This window comes from Palaemon carinicauda, chromosome 33 (assembly GCF_036898095.1).
Source record: "Palaemon carinicauda isolate YSFRI2023 chromosome 33, ASM3689809v2, whole genome shotgun sequence".
In the NCBI taxonomy this organism is placed as follows: Eukaryota; Metazoa; Arthropoda; class Malacostraca; order Decapoda; family Palaemonidae; genus Palaemon; species Palaemon carinicauda.
In genome coordinates this window covers 22,346,728-22,356,727 of record NC_090757.1, presented here as the reverse complement: position 1 = coordinate 22,356,727, position 10,000 = coordinate 22,346,728, and the positions used below count along the sequence as shown (strand labels likewise).

Here is a 10,000-nt window from a genome sequence, read left to right as displayed (position 1 = left end):
AGCGCTAAAGATTTTAAATAGGGCTTTGAAATATAGAAAGACATCCTATTCAATTTTGAAGAAGACAATTTATTCTTCAATAACAAGTTTTCGAATCGGTAGCCGATGATATTTCCTTTCTCTGCGATTGAAAGTCCCGTGACTCACAGGCGTCTGAGTGAAACAAAAGGAAAAAAAATAAATAAAATTATGAAAAAAAAATCAATGGCTAGGCTTCAATGCAAAATAAAAATGATTCAGGATATCAAAGACTTTGTAATTTTTCAATTACATAAAGACCGTATACTGTCCCAGTTTAGTTGAATTGTATAGAAATATAAAGTTTCAGTTTATAATACGAATCAAATATAGGAAAATGCTTGGCTTGGGTTTGTACTGTATAGTGGACGTGACGCGTCGAAACTGGCCGCTGAATATTTAGATACAGTATAAACACACACACACACACACACACACACACACACACACACACACACACATATATATATATATATATATATATATATATATATATATATATATATATATACATATATATATATATATATACTATATATATATTATACATATATATATATATATATATATATATATATATATATATATATATAATATATATATATAAACGAAGAAATGATGGCCAATACTACATATGCTCAGATTGGATAACCATCAAATGATACCTACGCCTAGACAAAATCTCGCACAGAGCCAATTTCTATTTCATAGTAAAAGGATTTCAATACCAGTCACTGACCAGTACATACATACATATTACACACACACACACACACACACACACACACACATATATATATATATATATATATATATATATATATATATATATATATATATATATATATATTTATATATATAATACACACACACACACACATATATATATATATATATATATATATATACATATATATATATATATATATATATATATATATATATATATATATATTATATATAAATATATACACATATATATATATATATATATATATATATATATATATATGTGTGTGTGTGTGTATCTATATATTTATCTATCTATCTATCTATATATATATATATATATATATATATATATATATATATATATATATATATATATATATATATATATATATATATATATATATATATATGTAAGTATATATACACAAAAACTATTGTGCGTAATATTGGAACGTGTTTAAAGGTTTAAATGCCACTCATGAATTGCAGAGGCAAGAGATAGTGACATTGCCCTATCCAGCAGGACAATGCCCTAGAGACTGACCATATATACATATGATCAGCGCTCAAGCCCCCTTTCCACTCAAGCTAGGACCAAAGAGGGCCAGGCCATGACTGCTGATGACTCAGCAGATAGACCTAAAAGCTCCCCAAAAACCCCCATCCTTAGCTCACAAGGATGGTGAGATTACAGCGACCAGAGAAACTAACGAGTTTGAGCAGGACTCAAACCCCAGTCTGGCGTTCACCAGTCAGAGACGTTACCACATCGGCCAGTATTATTCTCCTTTTCCAGTTTTATGTCTTCCATTATTTTCCAGACTTTTTTCTCGGAAAGAAACCAATCATCAAGTTTAACTTGCAGTACGACACGAAGAGAGCGTTTATATTTTCATCTTCTGCATGCAATGGGTCAATCTGCTGGAGGGTAATTTTAAAATTGCAGCCTTCATCTACGGCCAGGTTATTTTTGGCTAAGCAATTAGACATACATGACGTTGCAAATATAGCAAAATGATTTTCCATTTCAAGGTGTGCGATGAGGTTGCAGTACTAGTTACTCCAAGTCAATTAAGGTTCACTTTCAATCCCTGGACACCCTAAGGCCAGATACAAAAAGTACAAGAAGAACCCTAAAGAAAGACGTTGGGTTTTCATTGTTTGGACGATGGTGCTTGTTACACATGGTAGTGGTGGTAGTTTGAAGGGCGTGCTGGACTCTGTGACCTAGTAAAGGTTATGTACTCCCTGTACTCTGGTCCTCAAATAATGGCGAGTTTACAGGGCCAAGGAGTACGATGCGTGGAAAATAAGAGAATCATAGGGAACATACACTACTACCCATGATCATGATAACTTTTTTCTCATACAAAGGCTCGAATGAATAACATCAATCATTACTCTAGGCTGTCAATAGTGTTTACGATTTTGGAAAACGGGCAAAATTTGTACGGAATGATCTTGGAAAATTGAATTAGCTTCCCCTCGATTGCCTTTGATACTGTTGGTTCTTTGTCAAATATGTATTACTAACCATTTTGAAATTGCACCAGTGTCTCTAAGATTAAGTTGTCTTGAGTTCTCCAGTTATCACAAATGCAGTTACCAATCTCAGCGGCATGTGAATAGATAGTAATTAAAATATGTAAAATCCTATGTAATTTATCTAAATGTATATCTAAATGGGAAATCAAAATAGGTGTCTCAATGACCCCTTTAAATGAACCAAAATGAAACTTTCAGCCAGTTTCTAAACAAATACATAAGATTTTTTTTATAATAGTTCTAAGTGACAAGCATCTAGAGGAAGTGGGGTCCCTAAAAACCCCAAAGGACTAAATGAAATATGGTTTTCTAGATTCCTTTTGACATCCTGAATCACAGTTAGGATGTTAACAGCAACGAAACTCAGGCCAAGTGGTACATATTGAGCTTTATTTCCCAGATTGTCACAAAAGCTAAAAATTTGAAAAATATGAATACTAATGGGAAAATAATAGAAAAATCTTTGAAAAGAGCACATCATACTTCGGAATTTACACATTAAACCTATTAAAGCATCATACAAGAATTGTATTCCTCTAGTTCACTTTTTGCATGCCCATATTAGCTGCCGATTCTAAATATTCTAGATAGAGTTAGATAAGTTTATTCTTCTTGAAATATCTAATCACGTCCTCTTATTTCTCAGGTTGAGGCAGAAAGTTTTTTTTTTTTAAATACTAAAATAAATAGAACTGAATATCCAAAATAAAGGTCTAAAACATTAAACGAAACAGGTGCAATAACTTAAGCAAAGTAGCAAGCAAATGTACAGCTAAAGAACGGAAACTTTGTATAATTCATACTGCAAAAATAAAACAAGGCCCATTAACTGCCTTTTCGGGTCTTAGAAATACCAGTGGGGGAGGTTAGCCAATCTACATAATGATTCGAGATCATCGTCCCAATGAAGTTGAAGAAAATTAATGATACCATCGTGGATGTTACCAGCGATTCACAATGAATTTGCATCGCTTACAGTCATCCTCACCATCGACAAGTCAAACTACAGTATATCAGTTGTGGAAAGCAGAATTCACAAGATGTGGAAAGCAGAATTCACAAGAAGAAAGTTGCCAAGAAAAAAAAAAATTTCTTCTTGACCGCTTTACTGCAACAAGTCCGATAAAATTTTCATTGTTAAGGCTAGCCTTTCTACTAAACAAGACAGCCTTCTTTGAGCGAGATATGTAGCAGTGGATTCAGCAGACAGCAGAAGAAAATAAACATGAGGTGCTTCTCAATCGTTTAAGAGGTTATGGCCTGTTTGCATGTAAAGCCAAGTATAATCCCAAGTGCGGAAAAAAAGTATTCATCTGATCCAAGTATTGGAGAAGTAGAAATATTGAAACTAATGTAAAACATGAAAATTTAGAGGCTGTTCATAAAGAGAGCTTAGAACATGTAAAGTACATCCAGGATAATATTGTGATTGGGAGTAAAGCAGTTACATTGTCTTCACTTTCTATACTATATATTTCTATGCTGAATGAGACTCGATGCGCAATTCATATTATCATGCTAAAAAAAATGAAGCACAAACTTAAAATCCATCCTATCTTTGATCCACAAATGCCAGTCACCCAAATCCCGCTAAAATACAACACATGGTCTTTCTACTTGGCCAAGCTTGTTGAGGTAATCCATTATTGTATGAAAGGTTCTTATGAGAATAATATGGTTTCTGTAGCATTTGGATTTTTTTCATATGAGGAGCATTGCTCACTTTACGACACCTAGGTCAAATGTAATAAGACTTCAGCAGATCAAATTAACTGTGAAAAGATAGTCTGACTGTACCAAGAGCCATCTGAACTAGCCTCTTGCTAATCTTATTTGAAGCATTTGAGATGTGACATGCCGAGAGAGGTTGTGACTAAGAAGGCAGGATGAAAGCAACTGAGTAACTTTATTACAGAACATCAGTTTATATATACATCAAGTCCGGGCAAGAAGGACATAAAACACAACAAGCAATTTCATGTTCAACCGACAACCGTTTCTGTTAACAGTTAACGGTAAGAAAAACAGACATGTTTATTCAGGTCCCTGTCAGTGCAAGGGGAGAGCGAAGATACAAAGGATATATATAAAAAAAAAAAGAAAAAAAAAATGTCGTTACTATGTACGATCATGTGACAAACGGTTGGTACATGGCTCCCCCCCCCCTAAAAATCACATACTGTACATGTTAAATAGGGCGCCCCGATCTACAGAGGCGAACTCTAGACGGGTCATCTGGCAGGAGATAAGCAGGTTTTAGACAATCAATGGAGGCCCAGTCTTCTTTGCCACGAATGTTTAGTAGGAATGCTTTCGGACTGCGTCGGATCACAAGGAAAGGGCCCGTGTAAGGGGGCGTTAGCGGTGGCTTGCTAGTGTCGTTGCGTAGGAAGACGTGCATGGAGTAAATTTTCCCACGACGTGATGTATGAGCTGATCATCAGAGGAGGTTGCAGAAGGAAAAACTTCGGCAGGGACGACCAATGGGTCGCCATACACCACTTCAGATGCCGAGACGTCCAGGGTGTCAGTAGGAGTAGCCTTAGTCCCAGGAGGACCCAGGGAAGCCGAGTAAACCAGTTGGAATCCTTGCAGCGGGACATCAAAGCTGCTCTGAGGGTGCGATGAAAACGTTCAATCATTCCATTGGCAGCGGGGTTGTAGGCAGTTAGTTGTCTGTTGTAGGGTGATGCCCAGGAGATTCGCTAATGATGTCAACAACTGAGTGGCGAAAGTGGTACCCTTGTCAGAAGTAATATGCTCAGGGATACCTAATCTTGCAATCCATCCTGAGAGTAAGGCAGATGTATATGAGGCGGACGTTGCAGTTTCGATGGGAATGGCTTCAGACCAACGAGTGCAGTGGTCGATGACAGTAAACAGGTAACGATGTCCTTGTGATGTGGGTAAGGGGCCTACAATGCCGACGTGAATGTGGGCGAATGTCTGCCTACTCCTGAATCCATGTGTCGATGTACTTTGGAAGTTTGGCAAGAAGTACAGGCACGGACCCAATCCTTAACGTCTTTAGAAATGCCGTGCCAAATGAACTTCTTCAGCAGCTGCGCAGTAGAACAGCATGAGGGATGTGAAAGGCCATGAATGAAATCAAACACCTGTTGGCGCATGGGAGCACGAATCCAAGGTTGCGGTCTACCAGTACTGACATCACAGAGGAGGGTGGAGTTGGAAAGGTGGTGATGTCTTCCCAGCGGAGGAATGTGCAGGAAGTCCTACATGCTTGATACTCTGGATCCTGTCACTGGGCTTCAGCCAAGGCATTGTAATCCAATCCCAGTTGAACGGCAGGCAACTTGATTCTTGACAGGGCATCGGCAACGAGATTCATTTTCCTAGGAATGCGTTGAAGGGTGCAATTGTATTCAGCCACGGCGGAGAGATGTCGGCGTTGACGGGCGGACCAGGCGTCAGACTGTCGAGTGAAGGCGTGCACCAGAGGCATGTGGTCTGTGCGAATGACGAAGGGCGTACCTTCTAAGAAATGGCAAGAGTGACGGACAGCCAAGTGCACCGCCAACAATTCGCGATCGAAAGTAGAATAACCAGATTCTGCCTTGGACAGTTTTCTGCTGAAGAAGGCCAATGGGCGGGGAGAGCCAATGACCACCTGTTTGAGTACTGCACCAATAGCGACGTCGCTGGCATCGGTGGAGAGGAGAGGGGCATGTGGGATGGGAAAAGTGAGAGCAGCAGCAGTTGATAGGGCAATCATTGCATTGCAGAAGGCCGGTTCTTGATGGGGACCCCACTTCAGGTCTTTTGGCTTGCCCTTGAGGGAGGCATAGAAGGGAGCAAGAGTGGCGGCAATGGCTGGCAGAAAACAGTGATAATAATTGATCATGCCCAAGAATGCCTGCAGAGCTTTGACGGTCGAGGGCGCGGGGAAGTTCTGAACGGCCACTACCTTCTTAGGGAGGGGATGGACTCCTTCAGGAGTGACGCGGTGCCCTAAGAACAACACTTCCTTGGTGCCAACGGTACACTTGTTGTACCGGACTACAAGGCCGTTTTGTTGCAGGCAGTCGAGCACGATGCGCAGGTGACGGAGGTGTTCCTCTTTTGAGGAAGAGAACACAAGTATGTCGTCTACATAACATACACAGAAGGGGAGGTCCCCTAAGATGTCATCCATGAGACATTGAAGAGTAGCCCCAGCATTACGAAGGCCAAAAAAGGAGTAATTAAAGGTATATGTACCAAACGGAGTGGCGATGGCATTCTTGGGGATGTCTTCTGGGTTCATAGGCCCCTCATAATACCCCTTCAGGAGATCAAGCGTGGAGAAAACCTTCACTTTGTGCAGGTAGGCGGTCACGTCGGCGATGTTTGGGAAGGGGTAGTGATCTGGTTCTGTTTGCATGTTCAGGCGCCTGTAATCCCCTCACAGACGGAGGGAGCTGTCTTTCTTCAGAACGATGTGTAAGGGTGACAACCATGGGCTGGAGACCTTTTGGCAAAGGCCCATTTCCTCCATTTCGGCAAACGTCTGTTTGGCGGCTGCCAATCGATCCGTGCCAGACGTCTGAATTTTGCAAAGACTGGGGGTCCCGTCGTCTTGATACGGTGATAAATACCGTGCTTAGCAGTAGCCGTGGGCATTAGGCGAAGTTCTGGACGGAAAACTTCCAGTACGACATGAGGAGATGAGCGTAGGCATCCATGGATGCGCTAATGTGGAGAGCGAGGTTGGAGGGGGCGGGTTGAAGAGGTGTTGACAAGTACGAGTCTGCGTTGACCAATCGTCAGTGGGCAACATCGACCAGAAGGTGGAAATGAGAGAGGAAATCCGCACCGAGGATTGGCAATGTGACGTCAGCAACGAGAAACTTCCAATTAAATTTACTGTTTCCAAACGATAATATGAGGTTCTCGTAACCATAGGTGGGTATCACAGATCCGTTGGCAGCTATCAGGCGGACGTAGACAGACTACGTTGTGTCCTGAAGAGTTCCCTTGGCAAATGAGAATGACAAGCACCCGTGTCTACCAATATTCGCATGCCCGTTCCTGCATCATGTAAAAAAAAAAGATTAGAAACACGGGAAGCCACCGCCATAAGCGATGACCTACTTACACGTTTTGGCCACTGACAATCCTTGGCACATTTCTTTGCGGCTGCACCGAATCTGTAGTGGTAGTAGCAAAACTGCGGCCGATGGGCAGCAGTAAGTGGTTGTAGAAGTCGTTGGTTGGGGCACAACCGAGTGGTGGGTGATGGGTGGCTTTGTCACCGCTCCAGCACGTCCCAGGGTAGGCGTGTATGTCCTACGGCATTCACGTCAGCTTCGGTTGATGTTGAATAGGCGTCCTCTTCGTCAGGAGTGGAGACGTTGATGGAGGTCTTGAAGGTCATGAAGTGGCTGTCCATAAGGACGTCTTCTTTGATCATCAAGTCCTTTATGAGTAAACTATCAACATCGGGTATGGCAGCGTGTACAGGTTCGGGTAAACGGCATACCCAAAGGGCACAAAGTAGGTTCACCTCACGAGGAGAGCTGTCTGCGGCAGGTTGCAGGCGAGCGATACTGGTCATTTCCATGAGGGCGAGCGAAGCCCTTTGGTCCCCCAACGGTTGTTGAGAGAGCTGAAAAAGCTTTGCTATACGGGCTGTTGGCAGCGGTGAGTACTGCTGCAGAAGGTATGTTTTGAGGGCGTCATACACTATTGGAGTGTCTCTTTTTTCACAAAGCCAGTTGAATATTTCCCGGAAAGTGTCCTCAGCTATCGCCGTGAGAACATAATATGCTTTGGTGGTTGAGCGAGTCACGCCTCTGATGCGGAACTGGACTTCTGCGCGCTGAAACCAAGCAAATGCCTCTCCCCTGGCGAACGACGAAAGTTTCAATGGGGTGGCGCCAACTTCCGTGGAGTCCGCCACAGTACCAATGACGGGCGGGGAGGGGGGGGGAGGAAGGCGGGAGGAGCAAGTCGACTTCTGAGGTCACCAATGTGACGGGCCAAGAGAGGCTGAGACTAAGAAGCCAAGATGAAAGCAATTGAGTAACTTTATTACAGAACATCAGTTTATATATACATCAAGTCCAGGCAAGAAGGACATAAAACATAACAGGCAATTTCATGTTCAACCGACAACCGTTTCTGTTAACAGTTAACAGTAAGAAAAACAGACATGTTTATTCAGGTCCCTGTCAGTGCGAGGGGAGAGCGAAGATACAAAGGATAATATATACAGAAAAAAAGAAATGTCGTTACTATGTACGATCGTGTGACACATGGTTGGTACAGAGCATATAATAGAGGCACAAGTTACATGTACAGCTGCCTTCATTAATTCCAGACACCTCACAGGAACGTAAATAAATGTCAGAAATCTGTATGTTGTAGAAGGTAAGGCTGAGTTTAACTAAAGATAAACGTCTTGCAACGTTACTTGTAGAACAATGTTGCTGTGCTTGTAGCTTGTAAACCCTTGATCAAAGGCAGTTTTACTAATTTTACTTAATTCTATATGGAAAAACATTATTATTTGATTAAAAGCATTTCGTAAAATTAATAAAAATACTTTTGGCCATTTGTTTACAAGTTCAGAAACTTGTTTTACATCCAGCATTGCCAACATTTCATGTTTTGCTAAACACAGCGTTATCTGTTACAATGTACAACAGTCAGACGTCTCCTTAGCTTCCCGTGAAGTGTACCGGAACTAATGAACCCAACTGTACCAAATTGGTCCTAAAGAAGTTCTTATTTATATTAGATTCTTACAAAAGGCAAGGCGCCAGCACGTTATGAATCTAATAACCCAATTAAATAGCAGGTATCTAGAGGTATATGTCCATTCAATTGTAAATGCCATGGCGATTGAATAAATTAACACAGCAAATAATTCATAAAATAATCCTCTCATGAAACATTCCTTACACTATACATTGCACTTTTCAAACTAGGGGATCCCCATTCATTTCATACAAAAACCAAGTCACATATAGATGACGAGATAAGATTAAACAAATCGACTTCTACCTTTAATTATGAAATTAAAGCTTTTCTCAACGAACAAGGTAAATTTGCAGGTAGCAAGAAAAATTAACTGGACCAACTTTTACCTCTTATGAAATTGAAGCTGTTTTAGGGACCAGTTAATTTGTAGGCAACTGGCAACTAATGATAAGAAAAAATATCTACTTCCCTCCCCAATACCAATGTAAATAACTTCAATGAATCTTCCATAATTCTATCATTACTGTAACTCTATAGCTTAGACCCATATTTTTTTAACAAGAATTTCTACAGGTCTCACCATTGTTACAAATCGCTGCCATATAACGCTCCACAGCCTTAGCTGCTCCTGTTCTCTTCCATTTTTCAACAGGTGCACCCAAAAGCAAGACTTACCACAAGCAGCTCTTCCAATATGTGTTGGAAGGGCCTTCTAGCGTTTTGTCCAAATACTTCTGTCTTCGGTTTGATTTCTCTCCCCAAGTCTGTTAAGAAACAGATTTCCTCAGTTTGGAAAGTTAGAAAGCTCAGATCCTCACATTAAGTATGTGATTTGTAGGGATAAAGTGTGATCTATTAGAGGATAGATGCAACGAATGTAGAGATATGAGCAATAAGCTAATTCCTGTAACACACAAATCCAGTGAGAGTTGCCGGGGCAGCTGGTTTAGCTTCGGGATAGTAGTTAGCATACCTGCTCCTGGTTATAACGTACTGTCAGCAG

General features: G+C 40.9%; 1 protein-coding gene across 1 annotated transcript in view; it reads right to left on the bottom strand.

The window, feature by feature from the left end:
• Window positions 1–10,000, bottom strand: part of nvd (neverland) — a 579,107-nt gene that overhangs the window by 542,091 nt on the left and 27,016 nt on the right. The gene's annotated exons all lie outside the window — the stretch shown is intronic.